At 32.9% G+C, this 21,361-nt stretch overlaps 1 protein-coding gene and 1 pseudogene across 1 annotated transcript in view; one reads left to right on the top strand and one right to left on the bottom strand.

Annotated features, from left to right (window-relative positions):
- Positions 1–21,361, bottom strand: part of MYO16 (myosin XVI) — an 851,952-nt gene that overhangs the window by 262,315 nt on the left and 568,276 nt on the right. The window lies entirely within an intron of this gene.
- Positions 338–3,169, top strand: LOC141491524 (eukaryotic translation initiation factor 3 subunit L-like; annotated as a pseudogene).

Raw genomic sequence — 21,361 nt, 5'->3', positions numbered from 1 at the left:
TTTCAAAGAAAGGTTAAATTCGAATGGTTAATGAGGGGAGTTATTTTCAGAAATATTTTTGATGTTAAAACTAAAGGCATAAAAAAATTTATTTTTAAAAATACCTAGAAAATTAGAGAAAACATAGACAGTTTAGCTTAAAAAATCAGACTTAAAAAAATAAAAATCAGACTTAAAGCTTTTATTAAATTTTGAATAACAATGCTTGATATCTTATTTCTACAAGAAACCAATGCACACTCATAAGAATTCCTTGATTCTTTATTATTCTGTGGTAACTTTAAAATAACTGCTATTTTTCATAAACTTAGAAATAATTACCAAATATTTCCATAAGATGGGTATAGTCTAAGAGAAATCCTTGCAAATTTAGGGAGAAGTAAGGTTTAGAGAAGAAGAGATTCCATACAGAGTTAGGAAAAACTTGAGTGTCAATCTGACACTTACTAGCAGGATGACCATAAACAAGTGGATTAACCTTTGTCTTCTATAAAAATGAAATAAATAGCAATTAAAAAAAGTCACTTCAATGTTATTATAAAGATTAAATGACATAATGTACACAAACTGCATTTCAATCCTTAAAGCACTGTCATTTTTTTATTTTAACAATATTGAACATGTTTTAGATTAAAAAAGGTCATATTATTTTTTAAAAGTTGATAACATTAAAATATAGGGCATGAAATGGTCAGATTGAATCAGATGAATAAATTCCAGTTTGAATAATGAAAACATTTCTTCACAGAAACTAAAAAAATCAATGGAGATTTTAGGCAAAATAAGTGGGAAATTCAAAATGCTTGTGTAAGACCATCAAGCAAATTACTATTCACAAATGAAGACATTGTACAAATGTAGATTAGTAGTCATCACTACCCTACCACTGAGAAATGGGAAGCCACAATAAGACTTTGATGAAAGAAACCCACAATTACCATTTTAAGTGGATTTTGCAATAATGCTTAGTGTTTATTGGCTTGACATATCTATTCATCTATCTGAGCAGCCATTCAACACTGAGTAGATTCTGAAAGAATCTTATAATGAAAGATATCAGTATAATGTACTGGCCAAATTCAGTATTGGTTTACATCCCCCCCCCAAAGAGTCCTTAAAGGATAAATAAAAGAGTTCACACTTAGTGCTCAATAAAAATGCAAAAAAAGTACTTCCCTTTCAACTTTATGAGCTACTTTATTGGGATAATGCTATTACTTCAATTAGTGTCATTTTATATGTTCAATTATCTTTTTTATTCATAAAATAATGAAATCTATATATCTAAGCTCCTTTTTTTAATTTCTAATCCCGCATTTCCAACTTCTTGGGAGAACCTGAATGTTTTTCCAAGTCACAAAACTCAATATGATAAAAACTAAATTTATCATTGACTCCACCTAAACCCACTCCTCCCCTTTGGTTGTGGTTGCTAAAATCATCCTCCCAAGCTCAAAGGCTTGAAACCTTGATCTTCCTTGACTATGTGCTCTCTTCTAATACCTCCCAACCTCACTCAATCTGTCATGTCTCATTATGTGCACAATATCTCTTGTAATTTTTTTTCTTTTTTTTAATGAAACTACTAGACACTCATCCACAGCTGAAAAAACTCATAAGCAATGGCTCAACAATCCTGTTCATCATTTACACAATCACCTAAGTAACCCTAATGTACAAAACAAGGTCACATTTATTTTTTTCCTCCATAAAAACATTCAATGACTCCCACATTATAAATTCTTTAGCCTGATTTTGTCTTTAGTTCTGATCTTTCTATTCTTTTTGCTTTATTTTCCTGCTTTCCTAATTTTCAACCAATTTAGACTAGTTCTCCTCCAATATAACTTACCCCCTGAATTCACAAGTCTCTCACCAGGGCTGCATATTATTCCTATGCTTAGAATGACAACTATGACACCCACTCAAAGTTCCATTAACATGCTCTGGTCTATGAAGGCCAATATGTGCATTTCAGTGATTCAGAAGTGATCAAGAACTTTATCCAGTATTTTCATAAAACCATCTTTGACCTTTTAGATCAGAAAGTTTACGACCTCCAAGCAATCTAGGCATCCAGCAAAGTCAATGACTAAAGGGTCTATGAGATCCAGAAGATCTATGAGTATTGCTGAAACAAGTTGACTATAAAGTTCTTCAAGAACTTCTCTGGCAAGAAGCAGAAGCCATTGCCCCACAAGTTGGCAACAATGCCAGTGTCCTGAACCTGTATAAGGAGCTATTTTAGACAGAACTATTGCACACACAACTATTGCAACTTCCTCAACTATACTTTCTATTTAAATGATTTTTCAACTGTTTTATTATTAGTTCAATAGTTTTATTACTTTTAATTTTATTAATCTCTCCATTGATTTTCAGAATTTCTAAGTTGCTATTTAATTGGAGGTTTTTATTTCATTCTTTTTCTAGCTTTTTTAGTTGCAATCTTTTTCTATTTTTTTCATGTAAGCATTTAGAAATAGAAAATCTCTCCTAAGTACTACTTTGACTACTTTGAAAAAATTCCCTCAATTTTGGTGTGTTGTCTTATTATTGTCATTTTCTAGGATGAAATTATTGGTTGTTTCTATGATTTATTGTTTGACATACAAATTCTTTAGGATTTTTAGTTTATAATTATTTTAAATTTATCTTTCCAAAACCTTTTATTGCATATTTCTGACTTTTTGCATTTGTATGTGAGATTTTTCTGCCCTAATACATAGTAAATTTTTGTGTAGTGATATATTGAGAAAATGGGTATATTCCTTTCTACCTCTGTTCAATTTCTCCAGAGGTTGATCTCATCTAAATTTTAAAATATTCCATTTACTCCTTAACTTCTTATTTTTCAATTATATTTTCAGTGCTGATAGTTCTCTTCCCCTTGAGCTGCCTATCCAGTGTCTATGGGATCTTTGATGAATTCATTTAAGTTTCAATCAATCAATATCAACACAAGACAATCAAGAAATCAAAAGAGGAAATTGACTTTTTATGTTCTAACTACCAAATTTGGAATATCTGCAGCATCCTCAACATGCTTGATTTCCTAGTAGATATATGCAGTATCAACCAACATATCAATGAAAGGATTGACCTAGAGCTACAGGAGAAGTACCGTGACAAGATTCTATGCATGCAGAAGGGGACTACCCATGTATAAGTTCTTTAACTCTCCCATTACATTAGCATATAGCCCAGCTACCACAAGAAGCTGATTCTGCAGCAGAAGAATGTGTTTGAGGAGGAGGTCCAGCAGCAGGCCCAATGCTCCACCATCTGGAGCTTCCTGAAGCTCTACACTACTATGCTCATGACAAGGTTGATCTGTTTTTTAGACCTCAACAGGCATTATTTTTGCATTGGACTGCTGGTCTTCTAGCATAAGATGAAGCTTGTGGAATAAAAGGTATTTCTGCTCTGGATGGGGAATTTCAGTCAGCCCTGAAGGTGTATTTATACTTGACAAGATGGAACCTAAAGTCTCCTCTTCTGTGGTACAAGATGGGGGAATAGAAAAGTTCTGAGATTTCTGTTTGCTTCAAACCCAAATGAATGACTCCTGGATTGGTGGACCCTTTGAGATAGGAAGAAAGAGTCTACTAGATATGAGGACAGAGGGGAGACTCAGTGTTGCCTTTGGGTGGAACAGCTTTCTTACAACTGGACCCCCAAATGTCACTTGAAGTAGCTCATATGAGGTAGGTATTGTATTCAGAGCACAAGAGAATGTAAATCACCTGTTGCTCTCTCTGCCTTGGTCAGGACACATCCAGGTAGCTGTAGTCACTTCTGAGCATCACATTTCCATGAGGACCTTGGTCAACTGGAGATTGACCAGAATGAGGAGGGAATTATCAACTATATTGTTTGAGGATCATTTGAAAGAAGGGAGGATGTATGGCATAAAGAAATCTTGGGAGATAGGGGCTTCAGGGTCTTTCATTCTTTGGGGGCTTCATTTGAAAAAGCTTAGACTTGTGCTGGAATAATAGGATGTGTAGAATGACCCATGTTTATAAGGAAGAACTAAGAGAGAAGAAACTCCTTGGTAGGAGTGAAGAGTCCCATCCCTCAAAATTTCCTTAATGCAGGGCTGCACAGCCTTCCTGGGGGAAAGGGTAGAGAGTCCTCTTTGGGGAGCTTTCTCCTCCCTCATAGGTTTAACCCAAGGGGTTCTGAGCTACTTTCCCTGTGAAAAGAAGACTGAACATTAAAGAGCAATAACACTGATCTGTCTGTCTCCTCACATCCATCCTCAGGCCCTGAATCACTGAATTTACAAAAATCAGAAAGATAATTTCATTTTATAAATTGAGAATGGCAAAACATGACTGCTGAGTTTCATGTAATTAAAATGGAGACTAGATCTGGAGTCAGAAAGACCTGAGTTCAAATTTGACCTTAATCACCTACTAGTTGTGTGACCCTGGGTGAGTCATTTAACCCTTTTAATCTCAGTTTCCTCATGTATAAAATGATCTGGAGAAGAAAATGGCAAACCATTCCAGTATCTTAGCCAAGAAAATTCCCAAATGGGATCATAAAGAGTCAGATATAATTTAAATGACTGAAAAATAACTCATTTGAAGAGGAGGATGTCCTTGTACTTTTTACCTAAAGCCTGACTCTGTTATGTAGGCCACGGAATTGGCAGAACTGACTAGAATACACATCACTTCAGTCTTGTTCTGGGCTATTTTTGCCACTATCAGGGCAGGGAGAATTTCCCCCATCCTCTTCCTCTCCCTCCTTTCAAAATAAAGAACCTTTGACTGAAAAGCACTATTCTTATTTATAAACCTTAATGTATATGAAATATGCTTTTTATGCTTATTTCACATTTGTTTTACTTATACTTCTGAATATTCATTTCTGGCAGTGGATGGAAACTTTGTGTGTACACAAAAGCAATGAGTCTTTATTATCAAAGTATCAAAAGTATTATCAAAGTACTTTTCTATGTGAAAATGTGTGCTACTCCCCAATCCTAAATACCATCCTCTCCTAAACTACAATTCCTACAATTCCAATGTCAGAGCTGCATTTCTAAAGAATGTTATTAAAGAATTGAATCCAATTAAAGGGGAAATTTCCCTAGGAAAGTTAACATATTATATGTTACTGATCCCTGAGAAGTAATGTCTTTATCAGATTTTTTTCCTTCCCAATATGAGATTACTAACTATAAAATACTATTACTAACTATAAATTACTAACTATAAAATAAGATATACAAATGGCATATTATGAAAGGACATAATACTACAAAGTCAGAGAGAATTTAGAAATGAGTCAATGCATTTCTGTGGGGATGCCTGGACAGCTATGGATTCAGTAAGTACTTCAGTTAGGGGACTGACATGAAATGGGAGAAAAAATCACATACAGAATAATTTTTTGAGCTGGCTGTGACCCTGAGCCAGGGTTTTAGAAGATTTTGGGGTGGCTGGAAGAAGAGATGTTTTATCCTATGATAATTATCAAGGACACAGTTATGACAACTTAAGAACTAGAAGGCTTTATCCCAGGCTTAAATTAGGGTAAACTGCTCAGATTCCAACACACACCCTGCCTCTGCCTCCCATTTTTTTCTCTTAATGTTCATTAGTAGGTAAATAAAAGGAAAGCAGAAATATAGGCGGGAGACAAATAATGGAAAGCATGGGACATTATAGATTCATTCTTATTGTTACTTTATCAATCATGAATTCCATATTTTTTCTCATGGAAATTTAGATGACATGATTCATTTTTAGTGTGACAGTGTCACATGCATAATACAACTAATATGTTGTCACTGGATATTGTAGTGGATAGAGGTCTTGACTTGGAATCAGGAGAACTTACCATATAATCTTATTAGCTGTGACACTTTGGGCAAGTCATTAAATGTTTCTCAGTCTTGGTTTCCTCATACAGAAAATGAGCATGATAATAACACCTACCTTCCAGAGTTGTGGTAAAGATAATATATTATAGAAATAACATCTATTATTAAATATTTATTAGATATCTTTATTAAAATTTTAAATACTATATAAATGTTAGCTATTATTTTATATAATTATTAATTTTTAACAATTATGAATGTTGTTGAAAATATTTACTTATAAAATTCATTTTCAAAATATCATTTAAGTTTAAAATTCCTAAACTACTATAAGAAAACTTCATTTTTTGCTTATACTGCACTACTTAGCAAAACTCATTTACAGATTTCTCAGAGGTTGCCAAATGAAGAGTGGAGTATAAAATATGTAATGGTGGCAGTTTTGTATTTAGTTTGAAAGTACTTGCAGTGTCACCAAAGAACCATGATAAATAAAATTAAAAAATAAATTATGTCTGCTCCCCACCAAAGGGGGAGAAGAGAGTTCACACCATTGCTGTGAATCACAGTATTTTCCAGCTACAGGGCTGTGTGGATCAACAAAGCTAAAAAGGAAGGAAACATCAAATGCCATAAATTGTCCTTTCCACTGAAGGCTGTTAGGCTCCCACTTTGGCTAATCATCAAGAGCAGGGGATTTCATAACTGCAACTGTGCCACCAAAAAAGCTTTTTTACTATCAAAACCAGAATTTATTTCCTTTAACAGAAAGCAAGAACATTTTGGCTAAAGTTACATGCTTAGAGGGAGCATGGGAGAAAGTGCTGGCATATCAATGCATAGGCAAAAAGAACTGATAATCTGATCACTGAGGGTACTCTGTCCAACAACATCAACATCTGCCTATTCTGGGTGATTCTTACCTATATGCTCCTAGAAATAAACCACACAGAGACTGCTGAATGTGCTCAAATCTACTTTCAATTCTGAAAGTGAAGGAAGACTCTCCAATTGTCACCACTCTAGCTTTGGAATGATGCATCTCTTTTGGGTGGCAGATTTGGGTGATTCAGAATTTGATTTCTTGAGTCAAGGTTATATTCCATGATTTGTGGTCATGCAGTATGATTAGTAGGGTATCAGCATTTACAAAAACAAAATCAACCTTATTCATATCAAATTCATATAAAGTTAGGTTCTGCTGTGGCTGTTCACTTGTGTTATAATGCCCAGAAGCAAAAAGATCAGTGCATAAATATTTAGGCTCTCACAGAAAGAAAATAAACATAGCATACTTGGACATGTGATAGATCATATAATCATTTAAAAAGAAACTCTACTATAATAATATTCAAGAATAAATCTGGGATGTATCTCATTCAATCCAATATTTTTTTCCCTCAAAAATCTGGCAATTCTCTGTTAGAAAAGGAACTTAGATACATCACCAGGTAAAAGAGGTATAAAATGAAGTTAATTTAAAATAAATTTTAATATCAAATTAAGAAGGCAATTCCCTGATGCTAATATTTGAGTGGTATTTAATTGAAATTTTGGAGAAACAGTCAAAATAAATCAACCTGGTAAAATGGGGGAAAATACCCCCAACAAAGTGGGAGACAGGTTCTGTTTCTGACTCATTTTTACAAGATGCCTTAATTTCTCTGGGCTTTAGATTATCTGTAGAAAGAGGAGGCTAGACTGTAGAATCTTTAATATTCTATGGATATGGATATATATATTTAAGAGAAAATCACGCTTAATTTATTCACTTAGAATTCTTTGAGTGTGTTAACACAAAAATATCTTGAGCTATTTTAACTTCCCAAAAGGGCAAAAAATGTGAAATTACCACAGAGCCTAATCAGGACAGAAAATTGACTTAGTGGGCAGGAAGCAATAGATATGGATGATCTGTCTATCTCTCTCTCAGGTACAGAATGATAAACAGCATGCTTCAGCAGAAAGTATTTCAAATAGTTGATTTCATTTAACTTGAAACTGAAAAGCTTTATACACATGTAAAGTATTATCAAGATCACAAATTATAACTTTTTTTAAACAACTGATCTAATTAAAGGAAGGAGGAAAGAGTAAAACCTTTGAATAAATATAGGAAGATGTATAAGTAACACTATAGAATTTCACTTTCTTTAAATGTAAGTAGATAATGCACTTAGGAGAAAATAATTAAAATTATAAATATGACGATGGAGATATATCTGAGTTATTATAAATTTCTCTTTAAGATAATAGTCCAATACACTGCTAATAACAAAAAGGTCAATGCAATGACAAGAACAATATGGTGAGGTGATGAAAGTACTTAATATGGAGTCAAAGGTCCTGGATTCAAATTTTGACACAGTTACTTACACTGTTTGACCTTGGACAATCCTCCTGATCTCTCTAGTCCTGAGTTTTCTACAAGCAGTTCTGGTAACCAAACCACAAAAAAAAAGTCATAACAGGGATAGAAAATTGAAAAACAAATAATCAAACATAGGCCTTACTGTCTGTGTCCCACAAACATTCATTATTATTTACAAGCATAGATGATTAGGTCCAAGAAAAGATATGAACCTAGACCTGTGAGTGAGTAGCTATCCTCAATAGTTGAAAAGACATACAGTCTCAGACTTTCTCCTTTACTGGCAGCCATGATTCACCAAATTTACTGCCTTACTGCCACTCTTTTATATAAATATACTGTAGAGGGTAAAATGCCCTTTTTTCAGGAATCAATCAAAGATGCCCATCATGTCATTGAATTCAATGATTGTTGTTACAATGAGATAGGATCTATAGAGACCTTAAGGCCAAGTCAAAGACTTGTGATTAGAAATGAACTCTTGCAAAGACTGCATTAGGCAATAGTAAATTGTAATTAAGGCAATAGTAAAATTATAAAAAGGAGAAGAGAAGGAATGAGAAGAAAATGGAGGAGAGAGAGAGAGAGAGAGAAAAGGAGAAGAAGCAACAGCTAGTGTCATCTTGAAAAGCTGAGTACCATTTGGGCAATACTTGTTATTTGTGTATGTTTTTATGATGTTAAAATATATATATTTATATATATATATTTCAAGGTGGTTATATTTTGGCTATCAAACAACTCGTCTTAAAAACACAATAAGAGAGAGAGAAACATTTCTAGTTTAAAGAATATACAATCCAAGGTATAAAGCAGAATAACTGAAGGACTTTCCAGACTACTTTCTAACCTATAATATTTTAAAATGCATACATTATGATGAATCACTAAAAATGTCATTGTGAGAAGTAAAGCACTTTCCTGCACATTTCCAACTCGTGAGAATATAGATCTGAATTTCTGAAAATAATTTCTGTTATCCATGCAATGATATGTCTTAGTATATTGAGCTTACCATCTCCTATAGATAAGGTAAGTTCTTGGAGGGCAAAATTTGTTTTTATCTTGCTTTCATCAATGTTTATGACACATAGTTGACACTTAAAAATATCTCTTAAATGATTTTATGACATAATCCAACAGAGGAAAGAGAAGATGGGAAAAGAGACTGTAACCTTTTATGTTTACAGTCATTTATCAAAAAAAGTGCTATTTAGTTTAAAGTGAAATGCATTAAGAGATACACCTTTAAAGGCAAGTGTGAACCTATAGGATGGGAGAAGAATTAGGTGAAGTCTCAGTGTGAAGGCTGACCCAATAAGGGTCAGCATGATTCTGTCTCTCAATTTTTCATTTATATTTGTATGAATATGATTGCTTTAATTTTCAGATTAAGATATTTTCAGGCCTGAATGTTACTAAAGCCAAGTTGTCCAGGAGATGAAAACTTTGTACAACTGACCAATATAAGTAATTTATGGGAAATGGAACAGTTTCTTTTAGTCACTAAACCTGCAAAAATCTTTTAGTGAAGATTGGTGGGGTAAAGGGATGGTAAAGGGGATGAATCAAAGTTAGAAATAGTGTCAATCTCTTAGGCATCCTGTGAGTCTAGTATATCAGAAGACAAGTGTGCAGAAGCTTGACTATGTTAAGAAAAATTCATGATTCCTTTTGGCAAATACCAGCTTCTTTATTAGTGATTCTATTATCAAATAGGTCATCCTCATTTATCCTATCTCTTCTCCCTGGGAAATTTTCCTCTTTATATCTTATTATATTTGCTAAGTCGATCTTTGCTGATTATCAATATTCAGATGCAGCCCTGACCTTTGATCTACCATTAACTCTGTAAATAGCAGAAGAGTTATTTAAACTGTTGGCCTTGGTGTTTTTACATTTAATATAGTTATAAACAATATCCTATCCTAAAGGTCTATTGAGAATATAAAAATACTTATATAGCATTTGGGCTAAGTAATGGTATAGTTTGGGAAGTGTAGAGCAAAAGAATATATATATATATATATATATATATATATATATATATATATATATATATATATGTTTCATTTCAAAGTGGAATATACTAAATCAATTAACATTCTTTGCTGAAAATGAATCTGCCAATTCATTCTCCATGTAGCCAACAAAGTGATTTTCCTATATTATAAATGTAATCATTGTCATTCCACTCTATTCATAATATGTCACATTGGCTAATTATTAATTTCACTATCAAATACAGTCTTCTTGAAATCAAATTTCTTCACATCCTGGTTGTCTCTTGATTTTTTAACCTAATTAATTACTCCTCATCATCAACTTGGTCTTCCTCACATGTAGCACTTCATGATTCTCTTCTTTATACCTTTTTACCACTGTTCCCCATATAAGGAATAAATGGCTTTCTCTCTCTCTCTACTACTTGTTGTAATCCTGATTTCTTCAGCCTACTTTGCCCTCACTTCTGTGGCTACCATGTATTAGTTTTCTATGAAGTGTGTGTGTGTTTGTGTGTGTGTGTGTATGTGTGTGTGTGTGTGTGTCTTTATGATCTTTTCTCCCCATTAGAAGGTGTGTTTCCTTAGGGACAGAATATTTGACAAAACTGGGAAAACAGAAAAACAATCTGGCAGAAATTAAGTATGGAGCAACATCTCACACTATAGACCAATATAGCTCAAAATGAAAACATGATCTGGTCATAAAGCATGCTATATTAAACAAATTAGAATAAAGAAGAAAATGATCCATATTGGATATATGGGGAGGGAAATGGTTCCTGACAAAACAAAAAATGGAGATCACAGAACATAAAATTGTCAATTTTCAATACATAAAAGTAAAAAATTTTGCACAGATAAAAATAATATATATATAACATTAACAGAAAAACAGAAAATTGTGAAAGCTCTTTGGAGCAAAATTTCTTTGTAAACGTTCTCATTTCTACAATATATAGAGAATTGATTTAAACTTATAAGAATCAAAGCCATTTCCTAATTGATAAATGGTAAAAGAATAGTAACAAGAATTTGTTCAAAGTCACATATCTAAATCATCAACAATATGAAATAATGTTCCAAATAAATAATAAAAAAATAAAATTAAAGTAGTTGAAGATGCTACTTCATACTTATTATAACAAAACAAAGACAAATTGCACTTGTTGGAGCTGCATGAAAAGAGCACTATTGAACACTGATGAAGTTCTAAATTAATCTAGCCATTCTAGATATTTAGAACTATAATGCAAAAAGTGTCTAAACTATGGTAACACTTTGATTCTAAAGCTATCAATGAGAAACAAAAAACTTCACAGATATGAAATTATTTATAGCACCCTTTTCTATTGTAGCAAGAAAAACAAAGGGAGGGTGTGCCAATCTACTATGTAATGGCTGAAGAAATTATGGTATGTGAATTTAATGAATTATTATTTTATCATAGCAAATGATGGTGGTTTTAGAGTAACCTGAAAAAAAATATACACACACTGATGCGGAATAAAGTGAGTTAAATCAAGAGAAGAATTTATAAAATAACAAGATTATAAAGAATCAGAAGGATTGAGAATTTTGAATGCAATGACTAATAAAAATCTATGTGTTTAGTTGTGAAGCAGCTACTTATCTCTTAATAGAGAGATGATGGACTCAAGATGCAGAATAAAGCATTTCCAGAAACAAAGTGAGAATTTGTTTATTAGATAGATTGATAGACAGAATGTATGTATGCATATTTATATACATTATATATAATTTATACCTATATATCTTATATACATAATATGCATAACAATATGCATATATAATGTTCATTTAATAAATATGTGTATACATTTACATACAAATATGTTATTTACCATATATACATACATACATATATTTTGTCTGTCTGTCCCTCTCACTCTATTTGTTTTAAAGGTTGGGATCTGCTACCCTTTTCCCAAGGCAGGAATGTGAGGACTACGAAGAAAGGAAAAATAAAAAGATAAAGGAAATAAATTATATAAATAGTGTCATTGACATTCCTTTCTTTTTTTTTTAAATACAGAAGAGAAGAGAAGAGAAGAAAGGTAAGAAGGAACCACAAGATAAGTAGGACAGCTTTGAATACTTCAGGTTAAACATTAAAAAAACAAACTGTGCACAATTAACATCTGCGGTTTCAGGTAAAACAGTTTCTTTATTCTGTTATATATAGAGAAAAGTCTATTTTATTTGAATTTCTTATGTTCAGAAAAGTATTTTTTTAAATATAAGAAAATGAAAAAAGAAATATATATATATGTATATATATATATATTTGTTGAGAGAAAATATTGTTTTACTTTTGTCTTTATTTTTCCAGTACCTATCATTGTGCTTAAAATATAGTTGGTATTTAGAGTTTGATGCTTGATATAGGCTTATGCTACGTGTGTGTGTGTGTGTGTGATGTGTATGTGTACACATAGAGAGGGCTAGGTGGGTACAGTGGACAAAGACCTGGACCGGAGTCAGGAAGACCTGAGTTCAAATCCAGACTCAGTCATTTGACTCTTATTAGCTGTGTGACCTTGGACAAGCCTCTTAAACCTGATTGTCTAATATCTAGGGCCATCTCCAGTTATCCTGATCCATACCTGGCCACTGGACCCAGATGACTCTGGAGTAGAAAGTGAGACTTAGCACAGCCCCACTCAAATCCAATTCATGTTCTTGTCATGACATCACCTCCCTGATGTCATGATCTTCTTTGAAAATGAAGGACAGACATTATCATTATCATCTTCTTCATCATATATACCCTATATATCTTTATAGGTGTATAATATGCATTAATATATTTGCATCTATATACGACATATGTATGTGACATATATGAAATGTATATATTCCTATGTATGGGTGTAGAGAACAAAATAACCAGAAAAAACAGTTATCCAGTTATCAATATCCTGAAATTTTATGATTTCTCATTTTTTTTGCCAATACATAAGATACCAGAAGCTATTAAGTTTTTGATGAAACTATGAGATCACTTAAAAGCCCTTTTGCATTTTCTCTAGCAAAACCCTGAGTAAGTGAATATTCATCACAAAAATCTGTGACAACTAATGCCAATACAATATTTCATTGAAAATGATAGACTATCACAAGCAAGCTGAGTTAGTAACCTGGGCTCTCTGATTTTAACTCTTTGTATTGTCTGTCCAAAAGGTGAATAAATGCAGATTTAAGTTAAAAACAAATAGCTCTTTCTGTGAGTGAAAATGCCTTTGTCAAATAACCTTTTATAGCTTCAGCACAGCTTAGACTAGACTGATTTGATTGTTATGTCTGGGGATTCAGCCTGGAGAGAGAAGGAAAAAAAAAAAGAGAAAATAAAATGAAAGCTTCCCTATTGATTAATCCATCTCCTTTGTCTTTTGATTTAAAGGTTCAGTTTCACAGTATGCCTGGGATACAAGCTGTCTCCCACAAATCTCCCGATGGTGAAGGTGAGTTGACAGCTGAGACAGGTATTTCTGACACATGTAGAGTTGGGAAATTGAACACCTATTGATCCACATTTAAAAGATGTTATGTAAACAGGTTTAAGGGCAAAGATGTCCATCTTTTGGCCTGATCTATTTATCACCTTGTTATAAGTCAGAGCAACATTACATTTCAAGGTAAAACACTCTTGTCAAAATGCTTAGTATATTTGAAAATTTTAGAATATTTCAGCATTGGAAGGGATCTAGGAGTTCACCTAGTTCAATTTGTACTTACCCAGGAGTTCTCTCTATATCATCCCAAATCAAATAATCATTAAGCTTTCTAGTGATGGGGAATTCACTACTTCAAAAGACAAGTCATTCCACTGTGGATCACCTCCAAATGAGAGGAAATATACTTATATTCCTGGTTCTGATTCATTGGGCCAAATTAGACAAGTTCTTCTTCCATATGATAGCCTTTCTAAAATAAGAACAAAAGTCATAACCCCTCTTTCCCCTAATTCCTCTTCTTCATGCCAATTTCATTAAGTAATTCTCTTATGCCATGGTTTTAAATTCCCTTAACATTCTGGTTGCCCTCTTATGCCAAAGTCTTTCCTAAAATATGATACCTAGATCTAAAACAATATTCCAGATGTGGTTTCATTAGTACCAAAGATCACACTAGCTATTTCAGCTGCAACACTAACTCATATTAAGGTTCAACAGACCTTATTTTTTTATGTAAACTGTTGTCTAGTAGTGTCTTGTCCATGGAAGGGATGGGCAAGGGTTTAGGAATATTATCCATTGTTACAAATGAAGGTATGCATACATACATACAAGTAGGCACCCTTGCTGCCTGCCCTCCCCCCCCCCCATGTCCTGGAAGGTTGCCAGGGGCAGTGATTCATTAGATATCACTAGATATCATAGGCAGGATTTCAACTCAGATTTTCTTCATTTCAAAGGTTATTTCTTAACCATATTGCCCCTCATAGTAGTGACGTAATAGAAGCTTGTTTAATTGTAATGAATTGAACCAAGTTTCCTCCCTTTTTGTTCTTTGGTAATTTATTTTTTTTAATCTAAATATGGGATTTAAGATTTGTCCCTATTAAATTTCATCTTATTAGATTGTGACTCATAGCTCTAAACCATCAGGATATTTTTGATCCTGATCCTGTAAATCGATGTGTTTTTAATTTGTCCTAACTTCATGAGAGGTGCATATTTTTAAACATATCATCTATTACTTCATTTAAATCCCTGATGAAAATGCTGCACTGTGAAGGCTAAAAGATGAGCATGTGACACCCTCTATGTTGTCAGTCGATTAATCACCATTCTTTGGATCTCTCTAATCCATCAATTGCTTCTAGACCACATCAAACCATGCCATAATCAACCCACATTTCTTTGTTTTATCCTCAAGAATATTATGAGAAACTTTCCCCCCCCCAAATCCATGCTAAAACCATAGTATACTATGCTTTAAGAACTGTCCAAAAATCTACCAGGATATAAGTAGCCCTATCAAAAAGAAGGAAAAAAAAGAAATACAATTAATCTGACTCTTGTGAAAGGGGCCTAAATCACTAATGGTACTGGGAATAAGATTTCTTCCCAAATCTGGAAGAGGAAGTTTATGAGTAATTAAAACTAGAGAGCAGAGAACTTTGCAGAATTTTAGATCTTTTTCCAAAGATAAGAGAGAACACATCAAGGAGAAAAGGTAGCTAGGGACCTATAAGGGATTTAGGATTTGGAGAAGACACATGAAGGGGATGTGGAAGAAATGGTGGTCCTTATTTCCTCTCTAAGCCTTATTTCTACTGGGTGCTATTGGAACTCTTTTCTTATGCTATTGTTATGTTAAAGAGTTCATTATTTTTAATAAAATAAAATGGTTATCCTTGTGCTTTTCATTTCCTTGTATTTGATAATAAAATACACCATTGGGAACCAAATTGGAGAAATTTATCTTTCCTAGTTCAGGACTAAGATCTGAGCTTCCCTCACTACTGTTACAGAAATCTTTCTCTCCAATTAAAGACATAGTCATGAACCATTAATATTTTGTAAATCCATGCAAAATTCTTATGAAGATTATTGATTTTTATCTCAGATGCAGGAACTTGAGGTATTGTGATGAACTCTTCAATCAAATAATTCAGTGATAATTTACTATATTGTATACCTACTATGTGACAGGTATTATGAAGGATTATTGTAATAACAAAACTCAAAGACTTCTATTCCTCAGAGATTTGAATGTCAGAAGACTATCAGATAAACAAACCAGAATCATTTTGCTGGAAAAGTATAGTCCTTTTGTTTTAATGGAAAAAAGATTCAAGTATTTTGAAGTAAAGGAGAAGATGAGCAATAAAAACATATTTCTTCCTTAAAATAATTTCCAATAACCAGGCCAACTGTTCAGTGACATGATTTGTATGAAAGTAGGCAGAAGACAATGAAATGGATGCTAGTGTGTAGAACCCAAGTGCCTACAATTTCAGCTTAAAGTATTACTTGAGGATGATGAGGGGGAAAAAAGGAAGAATGAATAATTATATCACAAAAGTTGCACAGACACCTAGAGTATGCAAGGGTATTATAGTAATTTTATAGTAAATAATAATGTTATATTCAGCAAGAAAAACCTTGGGTATGACTATATGCTGATTTCCTAACATGCTTTATTTATTTAAGTAAACTTTTGGGAAAAAACTCAGAAAGAAAATATGTATCAAATGTGATTGTTCTATGGAAGAATAATTAGTAAAACTGTACTAAGTACTAAGAAAAATAAGATCCAATTTTAAAGGGAAAAATAGGATGAATGATTGCAATTAGAAATAAATAACCAAGCAATATGTCAGTGCAATGGAAAAGGCTATCTTTAAAACTGGTGATTTAAAAAAAAAATGATTTGACTTATTTTTCATGAAATTAGCAAGTTTGTATTAAGTACCTATTGTGTATCAGACCCTGTGCTATGTGTGGGGAAAAATAAAAACAAAAGTAAGACAAGAAATAGTGTTGTATTATATAGCTAAATATTTCTCATCAGATTGACTCTAATCTTTCATGTTGGCCAGAAAAGAAAGGGATTTAACACAATGTAATTGTGTTGTCACAGATTTTCCTTCATCTCTTCTACTATGAAGTTATTAGGTTACATCTTTGGTAAATCAAAATGTACAAAATTCCTAAGTATTTCACACATATTTTAAAATATCTCCTTTATTAAAAAAATATCAATTAACATGTTTTCAGCACAGTAGCAAACATTTGGGGGCATGTAGAAGTGGGATACATTATCCCTGTGCTTAATGAGCTGCCCCAACACCCACACAGACCCACCACTCAATACTGGCCCTGCCATTGGCCTCCACTTCCATTGGCTTGGCAGCTCTCTTTTCTAGTAATGCAATTCCTACCTCCTCAGCAGTCATAGCTATTAAAAAAATAACAGAAAAGAATGTTACCCTCACCAAAGTCTTTGGCATTATCAAATGGCTCAACATCAAAAATAGATATGATTTTGTCATAGTGACAAGTGACTCTAAAAGAGTTTTTTCTTATATTATTAGTTTTATGTCCATTCTGCACTATAGTCAGATTGAATTACTTATCCTTCACATTACTAGACTTTCTTTCTGCCCTGAAAATGAAGCCTCCCATGTGGTGGCCTACTCCAGTGGGTTCTTTGAAATCAGCAACAGAACTGTCCCATATGGTGGTCTATTCTAGTGGGTTCTTTAAGAGCAGCAACTACATTGTCTCCCTTTGCTATCTGTATTCCCCAAACTTAAAACAGTAATTTGCACTAAGTAAATCCTCAGTAAATACTTTATCAATCAATCATTCATTCATTTATACTAAAATATTCAGGAAAAGAAACGCTAATAAAAATAAAGAAAAACTATTATTGCTGACTTGATTTGGAATAAAATATCATGCCTTGATTAGCCTTGCATATTAATTTAGCCATTCAATTAGCATTTTGTGTCTATTTTATATCAGACACTGTGAGACTGTAGGTCCTTGTAGAAACAAAGACCAATAAATAATGTCCTTAAGAAATTTACACTTTAATAATAAAAACCAACTGACAAAATCCACTTACAAAATCAGACCATGCTAAAAGAACCTCAATGGAGTATAAAGACTGTCAAAAAATCCAATCTCATTTTGAATATTTTTGTTCATATTTTCTCAAGAAAATTTTTTTGTGAGGAAGATTCATGGACATTTTCAATAAGCACAAGAAAGGAAAATAATTACAATGGGATATAGAGAGAAAAATTACAAAATCTATAGGCATACAAACGTTTGTTCACTTTTCAGTAGCCCAGAATCAAAATAGCATTTCTAGGTGAAAAATGAACATTTATGAAGCTCCTTTTATGTAGGTATTATTTCCATTTTCTATCTGTTGTTCTGCCTTGTTTTAATTCCAAGGAACACCATTAACAAGATAATTCGTAAACTTCTTGAGGTTAAGAACTGTCTTTCTTTCCCTAGTCCTTAGTTTCTGACTAATAGTAGGCATAGTAGGAACTTAATAAATATTTATTGGATTCAATTGTTTGGTATTGTTCCAGGAGATATAAACCCAATTAGCACTTAAAAGAAAGACTGAAGGCAAAAAGAAAAGGGTATGTCAGAGGATGAGATGGAGGAGCTTTGACAAACTTTGAGAGATGGCAGAGGGTCGAAAGCCCCAGAGTGTTATAGGGTCATGAAGAGGCAGACATTATTGAATGATAGAACAACAGTAAAGCACTTAAAATATCATGCAGAAAATTACAAAATAGCATCAGACTGCTGGGCGTCTTTTCTCTTCATTATTTTAGGCACTGAGGCTAGGGTTGAATGTTATTAGCCATCAAGAATAAGGGTTTCCAAAAAAGCATTTGTGGTCCTAGAACTTTTAGAGATTTCTCTATCCAAAATGTTTTTTTTTTTTTCCAGTTATTTGGGGAATACAATATGAACTCACTGTTCAGTTTGGGAATCTTTCTTTGACCAGAATTCTAGACCTTCCCCTGAATTTTAAATTGAATCACTGGATTCAGCAGAAATAACAATAGATTTTCCTAAAAATAGGGATGAATTGCTCCAACTCCTATCTCTAAATTGACATCGGAGAGGGGTACCTTGAACCTCTCTCCCTACTTATGAGATTAGGCAGTGAAGTGCAAGTGATGTTTTAGAGACTAGCATTATCAAAGCTGGGTTTGCTATGAATGCAGATTGATTCAGTTGTGGTTAACAGAACACACTAAAAATGGAGAGAAGTTTCCCTCTGTGCCTACAACTTTGAATTTGCTTAATGTACCAGGAAGCAAAAATGTCAACAAGTAGTAACTTTAGTTTTTATGTCTTAATAATGATTTTTTAAAAGTCTTACAATTCTCTAAATTCATTCTCTTCCTAACTCATATTCCTTACTTTATGCCATCCTACAGTTTATAAGCTATTTTTTTCTTGATGCAGATTTTTATTCAAGAAAGACCTCAGATGCTATTACTTATTTCTAGGAATAGCTTTTCCCCACTTTTCTGATACTAAAATTTAGAAACTTTGCAAAAAAAAATGCTTTTGATTTCAATGATTTCAAAAGAGCTTTATAGAAAACTTAAACTAGTAATTGTTAACATTCTTTGCCAAACTATACTTTTGTTGGGGGCAGCTAGGTGGGTGCAGTGAATAGATCATTGGCCCTGGAGTCAGGAGTGCTTGAGTTCAAATCCTCCCTCAGACATTTAATAGCTGTTTGACCTTGGGCAAGTCACTTAATCCCACTGTCTTGCAAAAAAAAAAACCCGAAAAAAAGGTTGTCTTACAAACTAATACTTTTGTTTCCCTTCGTGATTCTTATTTTCAATCACCAATAAAACTGAATACAATTATCTAATGCTTGAACCATTATATAAATCACCAACTAGAACTCTTGAAAGAGGCTATTCCATAATGTTTTTAAATTCACTCTAGAAAACTTCAATTTAACTTCATTCTCATTAATACTGGACAACTAGAATTTCATGTATATACTCTTTGCCGCTTAAAAATAAATTTTTAATAAGACTGATAAATATACTTTGCTTCTAAGAAAATTGAAAAATGAAATGAGTTTAGAAATAGTCCTTATTTCTATATAACTATATATATATATACATAAAAAGGCACTTGCAAAAAGCAAATTTTTTTCAAGACAATTCAGCAATGAGTCAGTTCAACCCAGATTTCAGATTAATCATTTACTATCACCAGCAGTGATGGTGGCCACTTGTTTTAAAATGAATTAACTTAAAATTAAAATGATTTCATAAACCATTTTTAGAATAACATTTCAAAGAATAAAGAGGTACAGACAATAGCGAAAGGTTATCTCTAGACATCTAATTGGCATAATTGATACAATAATAAACTTGTAGGTTGAACTATTTGAATTCAAAGCTTGTCTAGGTTCAAAATGGGAATGATATATTTGGGAATGATATGTATACAAAATGATGTATTTACAAAATAGTCTTAATAATAGGACCCACTCACAGGATTGTTTTGAGGATCAAATGAGATTACATGCAAAGCACTTTGCAGAACTGAAGTGTTATATAAATGTAAGTTATTATTATTTCTAACAAATCAAATTTTTATTAATTTCCCCAAATTTACTAACAAAATGATTTCTTTTTTCTTTTTTTTAAAGATTTTATTTTGAATTTTACAATTTCCCCCCAGTCTTATTCCCCCCACCCCCCAATGTCTTTTTTTTTTCAAGGCAATGGGGTTAAGTGACTTGCCCAAGGCCACACAGTTGGTAATTATTAAGTGTCTGAGGCTGAGTTTGAACTCAGGTACTCCTGAGTCCAGGGCCGGTTCTTTATCCACTGAGCCACCTAGCCTCCCCCAAAGTGATTTCTTTTATAAAATTATAAACAAAAGGAAAACAAAAAAGCTCCAATCACTCTGACTCTGGTCTTTATTTTCTGAGCTAAAGAAAAAAATTGTACTGAGACTCAGAAGAGAAAATTTGTTAGAGGTAAGATTTTCCAATCCATAATATATTTTGGGTTAGGGAATAATTTTCTAGTACAATTGTGTAAAACTCAAAATAGAAATGGGGTCAATAAACCATGCATTAGAATATCAGCAGGCTACATTGTAAAATGTAATGTTTTCCCAAATTTTATTATATTATTATTTAATTTATTAAATATTTCATAAAGCATTTAAATTTGGATTTGGATACACTGAGCAGAATCATGGATCACATTCTAGTTGCAGGCTAAATTTTGATACCTATACCCTAATCCCTTCCTCTGACCAATGATAAGACCATAGTCTTGTCATAAACCACTGGATTCCCTTTAGGAATTCATCTTCATAAATATTTTTTTTTTAGGATTTTTGCAAGGCAAATGGGGTTAAGTGGCTTGCCCAAGGCCACACAGCTAGGTAATTATTAAGTGTCTGAGGCCGGATTTGAACTCAGGTACTCCTGACTCCAGGGCTGGTGCTCTATCCACCGCGCCACCTAGCTGCCCCTCCTCATAAATATTTTTACTTATCTAATTATCATGAAAATTTTACTTTCTGGAAATGAAACACTTAAGGAATCTTATTTTAGTGAATGGCATGAAAGATGCAACTATCTGAATTTTTC

The sequence above is a fragment of the Macrotis lagotis genome, chromosome 6 (assembly GCF_037893015.1).
Source record: "Macrotis lagotis isolate mMagLag1 chromosome 6, bilby.v1.9.chrom.fasta, whole genome shotgun sequence".
Classification (NCBI taxonomy): Eukaryota; Metazoa; Chordata; class Mammalia; order Peramelemorphia; family Peramelidae; genus Macrotis; species Macrotis lagotis.
Note: the sequence above shows the minus strand (reverse complement) of the source record. Positions and strands in the feature narration are given on the sequence as shown.